The sequence below is a fragment of the Adiantum capillus-veneris genome, chromosome 11 (assembly GCF_014529385.1).
Source record: "Adiantum capillus-veneris isolate H3 chromosome 11, ASM1452938v2, whole genome shotgun sequence".
Classification (NCBI taxonomy): Eukaryota; Viridiplantae; Streptophyta; class Polypodiopsida; order Polypodiales; family Pteridaceae; genus Adiantum; species Adiantum capillus-veneris.
The window spans coordinates 20,187,640-20,200,179 of record NC_140941.1 but is presented as its reverse complement, the minus strand read 5'-3'; the positions used below and the strand labels follow the sequence as shown (position 1 = coordinate 20,200,179).

General features: G+C 44.3%; 1 pseudogene across 1 annotated transcript; it reads right to left on the bottom strand.

Moving 5' to 3' along the window:
- Nucleotides 1-650: 650 nt before the first annotated feature.
- On the bottom strand, nucleotides 651-9,590 carry LOC147446963 (protein NPG1-like; annotated as a pseudogene). The gene is made up of 8 exons (XR_015189642.1): nucleotides 8,631-9,590; nucleotides 8,288-8,540; nucleotides 7,975-8,083; nucleotides 2,190-3,400; nucleotides 1,955-2,099; nucleotides 1,751-1,820; nucleotides 1,468-1,554; nucleotides 651-1,350 (listed from the first exon to the last, which is right to left on the bottom strand). The product of XR_015189642.1 is annotated as a protein NPG1-like (transcript).
- Nucleotides 9,591-12,540: the final 2,950 nt, after the last annotated feature.

Sequence of the window (12,540 nt, the reverse complement as noted above, 5' to 3'; positions counted from 1 at the left end):
CTATCAAGAGTTTGAAAAGACCAAGAATTGTGCACTCACATACATTTTTTATAAGCTTGATGGGTTTCAAAGGGAAGACATGCACAAAAAGATAGTGGTCAAGGTCAAAAAAGCCTATTAGTCCACAGAGTCGTAGAAAAAACCCTTTAAAAAAGACATGTAGAGTAAAACAAAGTCAGTACTTCAGCTATTGGATGCAGCCAACAAGAGGAAGATGGCTCCTCCCTCTCATCCAACATAGCCCACTAAGAAGCCTACAGGGGGCCATGGACCTCCCTCAAACGAGGATTTTCAGAGGTTTTGCAAAGACAAGGTGTGTTCTCAGATAAGTATGAGAAGGATAGTGCCCTAAAGCACTGCGAAAACCACAAGGAGAAGGCTGCACATGGATTCTTCTCCTCAATACTCAGTTGTAGAGGTGACAAACCATAATACCAGATAAATAAGAATTGCAACTGACGGATGCAAAGAGTCTTTTGGCCTAAAAATTGCTGACAGAAGGCATAATAGTCAAACTATCGACAAAAAAATAGTTGGAAAGAAAAGAGGACCATTGCACATAAAGCAGCTTGATCCTCTTGTGTACTCATAAAGCAGCTGATAAATACTGCTTGTATGATATGGAGTAGCATAGTGCATGGAATATATCTTAAGCTTACATTGAAAATATTAAAAAATTAAAACACAAATTAGTTTGTACAAGGTTCTTCCATTGGCCACGTGATGCCTGCACTTTCAAACCCCACACAGGAATGGGACAAGGACACTCATCTTGCACTAGGCAATGCATTTTCAAAGCATTCATCCAGACCCGTTGCTGTGACTGAACCTTGGAAAACTTGAAGCACATGCAACAAAGTTGGGCAGATACCTTGTTACCTGTTTTGGAGCTGGCAAAGACAAGTAGCAAATTTGCCCTTTTTGACTGGCTCTCTCATTTGGCTGCTCACAGACTGCACGATGTCATCTCACCATCCACTCTTGAGGCTGTAGCATCCGCGCAATATCGAAGTCTTGAGGAGAAAATAAAGTACTCTTAAATCAGTGGCATCGTTTTATTCTCTACACAGTGGCCTGCGCATCCTCAACTTAAAAGAATCAATCCTTTTCCCGATGTTGCAGTGATCAATTTGAGGTGATGATAATACAAGGTCGACGAATGGAGGGGACAAAAAGAATTCTAAAACACCAGGTCCAGGCCCACAAGCACAGCCCATATTCTTGCCCAGTAAATTCATCACAGACTATCAAATACATGCTGCAAGTGAGCTGAACTCTTCCACCGGAGCTGACTGCTCTAATAAGTATGCAGTCTGAAAGCAATCTGCCGCATCAAGGCCTTCCTCCAAGCTGTACAAGCTTTGTACCTATTGTAGATCAACCAAGCTGGTTTTTGGATTCAGTGAGCGCATCTGTTAGAAGCTTCTAGCAACTGGTAGAGATTCGCCGAAGTTTGCCTAAGGAGACCTTGCAGGGCACATGGTCAGGATCCATGCAAGCCCATTATAATAAGAAGCGAGCCTCAGGTAGCTGACCAGGAGCTTTATATGATTCCTACATGCAAGTTCAACATTTGAATTTTGAATGCAGTGTAGAGTTTTATAAACCATGCTTGGTAATGCAAACAAAGACACATTTGCGTGTCGCGTGCCTGTAGGCGAGTGTAGTTTTAATTTTAAGCTTAAGGCACATTCAGCATTTTCACATGCATGCATGAATCATGGTAGAGCTAAATCAGCCTAATGATTACTTTGACACTTTTTCACCATCAACTCTCACAAAATGAGTCAAGCTGACAATGAGTTGATAAAGCAGATAATCTGATAAAATTCTTTATTTTTATCTAGACCTTCAGCATTCACTTAGAAGTTGTAATAATTTATCTCTATTTCAACATTGGAAGCTAACCAACAAGACCCTTTAAGAAGCTAAAATGTTGAGAACGTGAAAAAACCTGCCAACCCAACAGCGGTCTCAACGTCCTCTTCTAGCCTATGTTCCATCCAGGCACTAAAATCTCTTTGGGCTTTCTTTTCAATCCTTTCTAATGAAGGTGGCATACGCAACTTGCGAGTGCTTGCCAAATGTCTGATCCTTGCCTTTCAATATGCACATTCAGAGGGATGAAGTGAAACGATGCAAGAGAACTAAAATCTTTATTTCTTTCCAAAACTCATAGACAACAGTCATGTTACCTTCGCCTTCAAGCTTCGGGCATTAAAACTCTTCCTCTGAGCTTGAACCAGGGCTAGAAGTCGCATATATGTCTTGATTCCCTCAGTTGACTTCCCCTGTATCATTTGCAGCTTGGCTTTGGTCCTTAGTAACTCACCTTGTTCCCATGTGCCGGAACGCAAATTCAGCATTCAGCACATAGCATCAAGATCGTAATGTTGAGCTGAAAGAATTAGCCCCAACAACCTCCACCCTTGCACCTCTGAACCGCCGGTCAGGTCCAAATGTTTTTTGGCGCAATCCAAGGCGGCAGTCAGGTTTCTCTGCTCGGCATATTCTAGTGCGAGGTCAAAATAAGTACTTGGATTCTCTCCATCAAGCATAGTAGAGTCTTGCAGAGCCTTCAAGGACTCTCTCTGTAAAAAGGCTCTCTGTGTATTAAGAGAAGCAAGCCTCGCTGGCTTACCCATGGATGAACCAAGGATATGATAGGCGACGCATTTTCGACTGTGAGAATCTTCCTTCATGTTGGCTATGGCTCTGTGTGCATACTGCATTGCATTACTAGAGGTATCATTATCTTCACAAGATAACTTTGCTGCCAGTAACAGAGCAGAGATGCCGTTGGGCTTTTCCAAATGGTGCAAAGACTTTTCGAGTAGATCTAGAGCCAAATTTTTTTACAAACCCCACTATAACAGAGAGCTAGGTTATACCAACGGTCAGCCCTGCTAAAGATGCCGGGAAGCACCTCCTCATATTGCATTGCTAGGGTTTCTGTCTGCCCACACATCGACAACGCAAAAGTGAGATGCTCCAGAACAGTTGAGTCCCAAGTAATTCTTCTCAACGAGATCTTTCTCAAAAGAATCATCAATAAAAGGATAGCCTCCTCTAGGTTGTTTTTGGGCACAAATGACCCCTCACCTTGAGAAGCCAAACTGGGAGCCCCTCTTCTACACCCCCATACAGTAGTAATATTGCAAACTCCTTTTGAATGCGAGCACAGCATTCAGGATTGAGATTCCACTGATGGAGTAGAGCACACCTATAAGCAGGCATTGCCTCATGATATTGGCCTGCTTGTTTCCAAAGCTCTGGAAGTAGCTCTACAGTATTACTGATAGTCTCTTGTATCATTTGCCCTCCTAAGCTGGAGGCAAACACAAACCGTTTTTGTATTTTGTGGGACACGGATATCCCCACACCAAAAGGTATTTCGATCGATTATGGGGATTCAGTGGTTGGAAAGCGCCCATTTAAGCTTAAATGGGGCAAGTTTGCAAATTCTTGCTTCCGATATGGCAAATTTGGTCATATGCAGTCCGAATGTCCGGAACCAAATCTGCAACCACCTCCTTCAGCCGTCCCTGCTCCTCAACCTCGCTCGCCTCCGAAACCTTCTACTGAGGTTCCAACTAAAGGAGTTTCAACCTCCTCCCCCTCGGCTGGGGTGATTAAAGGCAAGGAGAAACAAGTACAATTGTCTGCGCTTTCTGCTTCTCCAAATATTAAAGACAAGGGAAAAAAACAGGTTTCGACCTCTCAAACTTGGATAGTGCCCAAGACACCAGTCAAAGCTGCTACACCTCGTGTTCCAGCATCTTCTCGTAATTATGTGCCTCCTTTGAAGAATGTTACTCAGGAAAAACTCCCTTGTAATGACAACACTTCTTTGGCTGAAGCTTGGGACAAGGTTGTTCGTTCTTACAAGGAGGTTGTTACTGGAGAAGCTTCTTTGTCGCAAGGTGCATTTCCTTTCAATTATCCAGGTCCAGGTATTGACCCACCTTCTCGGGCACCTTCAGTTGGGGAGGATGTGTCGATGGGCACGGGTACTTGAGTTTTATTCCCCCCTTTCTTTCCCTGTTTCCTCGTCCACTGTATATACCATATAGAATGCATAGTTCTTTGAATTGCATCTCCTATAATGTGCGTGGGTTATGCAATCACGACAAGTGGCAGCTTACCTGGCACTATGTACATACATGTAAAGCAGACATTGTGGTTCTTCAAGAGCATAACCAGCACCAATTTGCAGGACAGACTTCTTACTTTGCGGGCTACTGGATAGCTTATGCAGGATCAGCTAGCCATTCTGGAGTGCTTCTGCTTGTTCGACACGAACTCTTCCCGACCTTGGTCTTTAATGACCCGGCTGGGAGATGGATGGTCATCCAATGTATTGTTAATGGAGAAGTTTTCGAATTTGGAGGATTATATGCATACACAGCTTCTGCAGATAGACACGGTTGTGGAGTGCTATCTCTTCTTATTGTTGGCATTTCAATGCCTTTATCTGTGGGGATTTTAATAATGCACCAAACCTTGCGGGAAATACTACTGGCCATTCTCACATGCTTCATATGGAATGGCAATCTTGGGACCAATTTATGTCGACCTGTAATGGGCTTGATTTGTGGCCCTTTTTGCATGCGACTGATCCAGGCTTTACTTTTCAGCACAATGCTCAATCCATGTATCACGCTCGGCTGGATCGCTGGTATCTTTTTCACATGCAACAATATGATGACTTTGTATGCGAGATGAGGATTGATTATGCTATGTGTCTCTCAGATTATTTTCCCGTATGCTTGAAACTTCGTTTTGGCTCTTTTGATGTCAATGATCGCCTACCCAAGAAAAGACTTCTGCATGTCAATAATGCTTATCTCAAGCATGAGCCTTTTCGCACTATGATTGTGAATATCATCCCGCCTTTTCTCTCCCAGATGTATGTTGACATGGACATAGCATGGTTTCGTTTTGTTATGCGTGTTCAATCAGTTATACAGGATTATGGCAGGGATTATTTGTCACAATTAAGGGAACAGGTTAATAGGCAAAGGATGCTTGTAGCCGATTAATGCACTTGGCTAATCATTCTTCTCTTACTGATGCTCAAATGACTGAGTTGTTTTCTGCTCGTGCAATATTAAAGCGCAATGAGGAGAGGAAATTGGCCAAATAGCAGACTCGAGCTCGTCAACAAGCTTTTGCAGATAAAAGATGTGCTTCTAAACAATTCTTTCAGCATTTGCATCACTCAAAGCAGTCTCAAGCTATATGGAGAGTTAAATTACCGTCAGGGGAGTGGACCTCCACTTTTTGAGAGTTAGCACTAGCCCTACGCTCCCATTATGGCAAGATTTTTGAGGCCCCTTCTTCTCCCACGAGAGAAGCTCGCCAAGCGCGTAACATGTTTCTATTGCATGTTACTTCCATTATCTCGTTGCGGCAGGCTCAAGACTTGGAAGCTGTTTTCACTGAGTCGGAATTGTATGCCAGCTTGCTTGATTTAGGTCGATGGAGAGCTCCTGGTTGGGATCGTCTCTCTGTGGAATTCTTCTTGTCTTTCTGGGATTACTTGAAGTTGCCTCTATTATTCATGATGAATACAGCTTGGGAACAACAGGAATTACCCTCCTCTTGAAAAGAAGGTTTACTCAAGCTGATCCCTAAGCATGCATTGTGTGAAGAATTTTCACATTGGCGGCCTATTACACTTATGCCTGTGGTATATAAATTAATGGCAAAAATGCTTGCTAACCAACTCAAATGCTTTTTGCATGAAGGCTTGCATCAATCTCAATACGGCTTCATTCCGCGACGTCAAATTACTGATAACCTCGCAAATGTCATTATTGGTATGGAATATGCAAAATATACTCGAAAGGATGTATTAGTCATGCAGATTGACATTGAAAAGGCATTTGATACTGTTCTTTGGGATTACATTGCGGATACCATGAGACATTTGGGCTTTGGGCCTAGGCTATCCCGTGTCATGCTTTTCTTGTATGCCTTTAAACAGTACTTCTGCAAGCTTGCTGGATGGTTCTCTCACAGAATCTTGGTCTTTGGGACGGTCGGTACGGCAGGGCTGCCCTCTGAGTGCTTTGCTTTATGCGATCGCTACTCATCCCTTGTTTATGTATTTGGATTCCTTGACCTCCACTAGTAGGCTACATGGCCTTACTTTACCTTCTGGTCGACAGTTTGCTGGTCAGGCTTATGCGGATGACTCTTTGTTCATGCCTCGTAATAACTATGATGATGTACAACAGATTATGCATACTCTTCACTTGTTTGGATTGGCAGCAGGTCTCAAAGTTAACTTTTGCAAATCCTAACTGTTGCCTCTGAAAGAATGTGACTGGCATAAGATATTGTGGCCTGGGGAGATTGTTCCTCCCCATGTTCTGGTTCGCCATTTGGGTTATCCACTGGGTTGGAATGTATCGGCTATGAACAAAACGGATTGGGTGCTCCAACGTCTACATTCCAAGTTGAACTACTGGAAATTGTCCTCGTGGCCACTTCATGTGCGTCTCAGGATTGTCCAGTGCATCCTTGTGGCTTATGTGCAGTTTTACTTGCCTTTGTTATCCTGGCCTCGGTTGCACTTGCAGTCTCTCATGTCCAATATTTTAGAGCATTTTTGGTGGACCTCGTCTACTAAGAGGGGCATTCGGCTTCTATCTATGGACAAGCTGTGTTCTCCCAAGCGGCTTGGAGGGTTGAATATTTTGGACTTGAGACGTCATCTTCTGGCTCAGAAAGCTATGTTGTTGCCAGTTTTGGTGGAGCAGCAGCAACCCTGGGCTCTCATGGTCACACATTTATGTGCGCACATTGTCACCCCTTCTTTTGGTCATTGGCAACTGACTTATTGGGATGTTGTTTTTGGGAAGCTTGAAGGACACATTCCTGGATGTCCCTTTACTTCTTCTCTAGTTGTTGATTGGAAGGTTGTCACTTCGCATTTGGCCTGGGATGGTCGACAATCCTTGGGGGTAACTCTCTTCGCTTGGAGAGTCTGCATTGGAGCAAGGTTTTTGCTTCGACTTTGGTTCAACGGTCTCCTCGCCAAGCGTATTTTCTTTCCCAAAAAGGAATCTGTCAGGTGCATCAGGTGGTTGATGACTCGGGTTATGTTCTTTCTTTTGCTGATGCCGTCTCCCGCTTTCGGTTGGATCTTCACTATTCTCCTCTCTGGCGGGAGATTCAAAACATGCTTGCTGCTCATTCACCCATTCCTCCTCTAGATGAAGACTCTCGCTTCTCTGATTGGAATCTAGCTACTACCAGATTGGACTGCATCTCAGCTGCCAGTGTCTATGCCATTCTTCAGTTTGATGTATGGATTGTGCATCGGGGTAATCAGCTGTGGTCGCTTTCCGAGTCATCCTTGTGGTGGCAACACACATTGTCTCACATTTGGCAAAGTCATCTGCCTTTGAAGGCACGTGTTTTCTTGTGGCGGTGCTTGGTGGGAGCTCTACCTGTTGGCAGTGTGTTGCATGCCCGGCATATTGCGCCTTCCCGCTGCCCCAGATGCCTTGAAGCTGAGGAGACCGTGCCACACTTGTTGTGGTGTTGTCATCACTCCAGAGCCTTCATTCGGCAAGTGTCGACTGCTCTTCGACTACGTTTTCCTTCCGGCTCCTTTCACAGACGATTTTGGCTTTTTGTGGTGCTTCAGTCACCACAATCTCAGTTTGCGGTCTTCTTCACCTGGGTCAGATTTTGGACTATGTGGGCCATTTGGCATCATAGGAACTCCTTAATGTTCCAGGGCACTTTTGTTGACCCCTTTCCCTATTTCAAATTATCTCTTGGTCAAGCGCTGCATTTTGCCTATGAAGCTGAAGACATCACTCTTGATGCCTACAGGATTTACTTTGACTGTTTCTAGCCTTCAGAGCCTCATAGTGCTCCATCTTTTGTATCCCTTTCTTTCGTGGGTTTTCCTCGCTTTGAGGTTTCCCACTTGTAAATTAATCAAAGCAGATTTACAAAAAAAAGATAGTCTCTTGTAGCTTACTTTCACCCAACGAATCAGGCATGCCTTGTGGGAAAACCACATCCACAGTATCAAGTATTCCCTTGCACTCTAGGGCCGCATCTGCAGCACAAGGAAACTCAACTTTTTAATAGGTGGTAGAAAATTACATGGAGTAATCATCTGCAATTACATAAGACACCATGATTTGTCACCTACATATGCTACAATCCCTGTCAGAAGAGGAGTCCGAATGCAGTGTGTCAGTTTAAAAGTATTTTTGAGGCACGAACACATAAGAGGTATGACAATGAGGGTCTTTAATACCTGTTAAACGTCCAAGCTTCTGCAAAGATTTGGCCTTCAAGTAGATAGCCTCAAGTAGCAAGCTAGCCGCATGTAGAGACAACGGATGTGAAATATCATTCTTGGATCTGCCTCGTTGCTGAGAACTCTTGCTTGTTATAGAAGCTTTCATCCGAGATCTGATTGTGCTAATATCTATGCCGTCAAAAACTTGTAAAGCAGCCTCCACATTTCCCCTTTGATATTCCAAACGTCCTAAGAGTGCTCGAGCTTCCTGCACAATTGTTTTAGTATTTGAATACAATATTTTAGTATTTGTCTACCAAAAGGAGTAAAGCGCAGTGGTAGAGAGAATGTACTGTACATCCAAGGAGACCATTAGAAATAAGAACCCATTGAACACAAGCAGGGGATGACCAATCATGACAGCTTCCCTTCAGCAATTGTGATATATTTGTACTCGTCTCAGACAAGTGATCGGAAGGAAAGACAGTGAACCACCAGAATCTCCACACTTTAAGGTATCAACTTTAGCACTTCAAAACAGCTTGAAATAACTGAAACGACAAGAGAGTGAAAGAAGATAGAGAAGATGGTAAAGCGGGATGAACCTGCACATGCGAATTGGTGGTCCTGAACCTCAACTGTCAGGACCCTGGCTGGGTATTTGTCTGTTGTTTGATTGTTGATGGAAGAAAACCCTCCGGCTCAGTAGATTTTGCAAAAGCAATCCCCGCAACTGTTCCCGTTCTAATGGCTCTCAGAGACTACAGGGTGTTTTTCTGTTGTGACTCTGATCTCGTGCTTGTCCTCTTTACTTTGTCTTTCTCTACGGTTTTTCCTATGTTTGTGTGTTCCTTCTATGCTGTGTGTTCTGCTAAGTGTCTTGCATGTGTGTGTTGCTTGGCTGCTGTCCATGCCATTGACAATAAGTGCTCGTCCTTGGTCTGCGGATTGGGGCTCAGCTAAGACATTAAATTTGTAAAAAAGTTTGGGTGGCTGAGTCTGCAAATTTTAGCTCCCAAAACAACCCATTCTGCAAGTTTTTGCGGACTGTTTCGCTGAATTTTGTTGCAAATCTGAGTTCCATCGAGTTATCAGCTATGGCCTCCTCTCATCAAAGGCAACCCTTCCTTTGTTGGAGATATGTCATCACCAGATGGTTCGAGTTCCCCCCTCCGCTACTTCATGGTTTTTGGCATTCTTGTATGGCTAGTGGTCTTCCATGTAGATATGTAGATTGCATGGCCAGAACCTTTTAGGCAATTCTGTTCGGTCATGTTTGGGTTAGACCTAGGGTTTCCCATTTTCTGGGGGTTTTTAGGTTTTCCCCACAACTGTACTTTTGGTGGGTGATTGCCTTACCCGCACCTATTTCACTATATATGTGCTTAGGGTAGGTAAGCTCTCTCTTGTGGTGTTATGTTACCAAAGTTAAGTTGTCATGTGCACATTTCACTGGCGTTACATGGACATGCTTCTGCTACAGTTTAGCATGAGTCTTAGCTTAGGACCTAGCCTGGCAACTTTGTGAGCTTCTAGCAGGACATGCCTGCCCAGGTCGGTCACAGTTGCATACCCTCTCTTGCACAATACTGCATTTCAGCATGTAGGCATTTTACTGCATGTGAACCACCTCTTGGCTGGCAATATTAATAAATGACCCTTCACATTCCCAATCGTGGCGTTTCAGCACGACCCAGCAGTTTCCCAGTGTCTTCTCATCATGAACCAGCGTTTGTGATCAACATTTGCAACCCTTGACCATCAGCGTTTTCAGTCAGAACAGCTAGCATTTTCACGCCATGATCGCCACCTTGCAACCCCTAGCCTCGTCGTGGTTGTAGACCCTAGCCATCGACATTGCTAGTAGTTTTCGGCATTCAGCCATAGCGTCGTCGTCGTCGTCGTTGACATCATCGTCGTCGTCGACATAGAACCCATCAATACCTCGTCATCATCGTCGTCGACATAGAACTCATCAATACCTCGTCATCATCGTCGTTGATATAGACCCCATCAGTACCTTGTTGTCGTTGTCGCCGTCATCGTCGACATAGAACCCATTAGTACCTCATCGTCGTTGACACAGAACCCATTAGTACCTCAGCACCCCTTTGTTGGGTTAAAGGCCTAATGTAAGGTGCAGCGGAATGAATGTTGAACTTTGCTCAAGATGAGTGCTCCGGAATTGTGCTCAAGGTTCCTTTTGTTCTTATGGAAGGGAGAGCCTTCCGTTCTTAATGAGAGAGTGCAATGGATACAAACAAAGTGAATAGACACTGTCACAAAGTGATGACGTGGCTATCGACAGCAGAAACCCTAATTTCTGCCAAAAACCCTAAACTGCAAATCCTAATTTTTGCCAGAAAGTGATTTTCGAAAATCGCGGAGGCGGAAAAAAAAACAAATTTTTTTATTTTTTCAAAAATGAGCGACGCAAATCCTAGCTTTTTGGACGCAGAGTCTGAGAGTGAAACCCTAACCGCTCTCTTGTACTTTGATCACTGATTAATACAAAAAGAAATACCGAAAGGGGCGCCAGTCTTTGGGGCCAATATCTCTAGGCACGGAACTCCGCCGGGCCAGTGCAAATCTATTGTGATCCGTGAATTGTTTTGAAGTGGTTATTTGGTGCTGTCGCGATTGATTCTTGACTTGGAGTATCCAAGTCTGTTACAGTGGTATCAGAGCACGACCGATTTCTCTTCTACGGGAAATCCAATCCCCAAATATTTTTTTCCGCGGCACCTATGGCTTCACACAAGGATCAGTCGACTCCCTCTGCATCTGGAGATGCGGGCAGGGATCACAACGAAGATTCCCACAGAGAGTATGGCCCACCTCGGCCTACTTAGGCGGAGCAAAGAGAGATGGAGCGTCGTCAATTGATCGGCGATGCAACATCTTGCCCAGAGACTGATAGTTCTACTGAGGACTCGTCTACAAACAGCTCAGATTCCAATGACGGAAACTTTTATGCGAACAAGAAGAATTTTTACAAAGCCAACCAGTATGACTTTCTCGAAGATAAAAGCAAGAAAGTCCGAGAGTTTAAGGAAGGTGGACACTCAATCAAGTTTGATACTTTTTCAAGATACTCAGATGCTTCGAAGGCTTTGTCTTTTATACAACAGTTTGACATCACTTTCGTGGGAGGATTGTCAGGCCAAGGTCCAGGACGGACATGCGGTCAAGGGACGCTATCTTTAGAGGCTAGGAGTCTATAAATAGCACGGTTGGGTGGAGAGTTTATGGTCCAATCCCCCGCGGTCTTACAAGGATGCTATTCAGAACACTCTAAGATTCGGAGAGTTACCTCTTACTTTAAGGGGAATGCTCCTACTTGGTGGTCCACGCTTCTTTTAAACAAGACTGCGCCACTTAAATGGCTGAAATTTAAGAAGCTTTTTATTTCTTCTTGGTTGACGCAAGAATATGAACGAGATGTACGAGCTGCTTGGAACCAACTTCGGATGACCAAGAAAGATACAATCAATGCTTACTGTGAAAGATTCTAGAGCTCTTTTCGACCCGCCTCTTCATTCAAGAAGATCTCGTTCAGAGAACAGATTGAGCGGTTTACCTTGGGTCTACCTATAGAGATCCGAGATCACTGCTTGGAACAGAAGTCAGCTTTTATTCAGGAATTGATGAGTCATGCGAAGCCGAGCTTTGCCATTCACTCTGGCAGTGTGACCTACCCCGCAGATAAGACCATGACACTACGAGCCGAACAGACTTCTTGGAATGAAAGTAGAAAGAAAAAGAGCAACCCAGAGAAAAAGGATGCATGACCCAAGCTTACTCCTGAGGAGAGATCTTGCTTCATCAGAGAGGGAAAGTGCTTTGGATGCGGGGAACATGGACATGTCTCCGCGAAGTGCCCTAAAAGGGCATAGAAAGAACAGAATGATAAAGACGACGACAGGCCTGAGAGTTCGAGAGCAGCTGAGGAACGTGGCAGAAAAGGCAGATAGAAAAGCAGAACTGGTACCACATGGCGTGGGACCTGCATCGAATCTAATGAATGAAAGTACAAACTTTATCGCTGTTGGGGCAAAGTGAAGGATCAGGAAGCTCTTTTGAAGGAGCCAAGGCCAACTTCTTTTCACTTAGAATTGGCGGTTCGATTTGAAATTACGCCCGACAGACTGACACCACAGGCGAAGGTAGTTCGATTGGCACCCGGATGGGATGTTGCCATTACACCAGCATTGGCAAACTTCGTTTGCAATGACAAGGGTGTTCAGGGCACGCAAGTGACGTTCTAC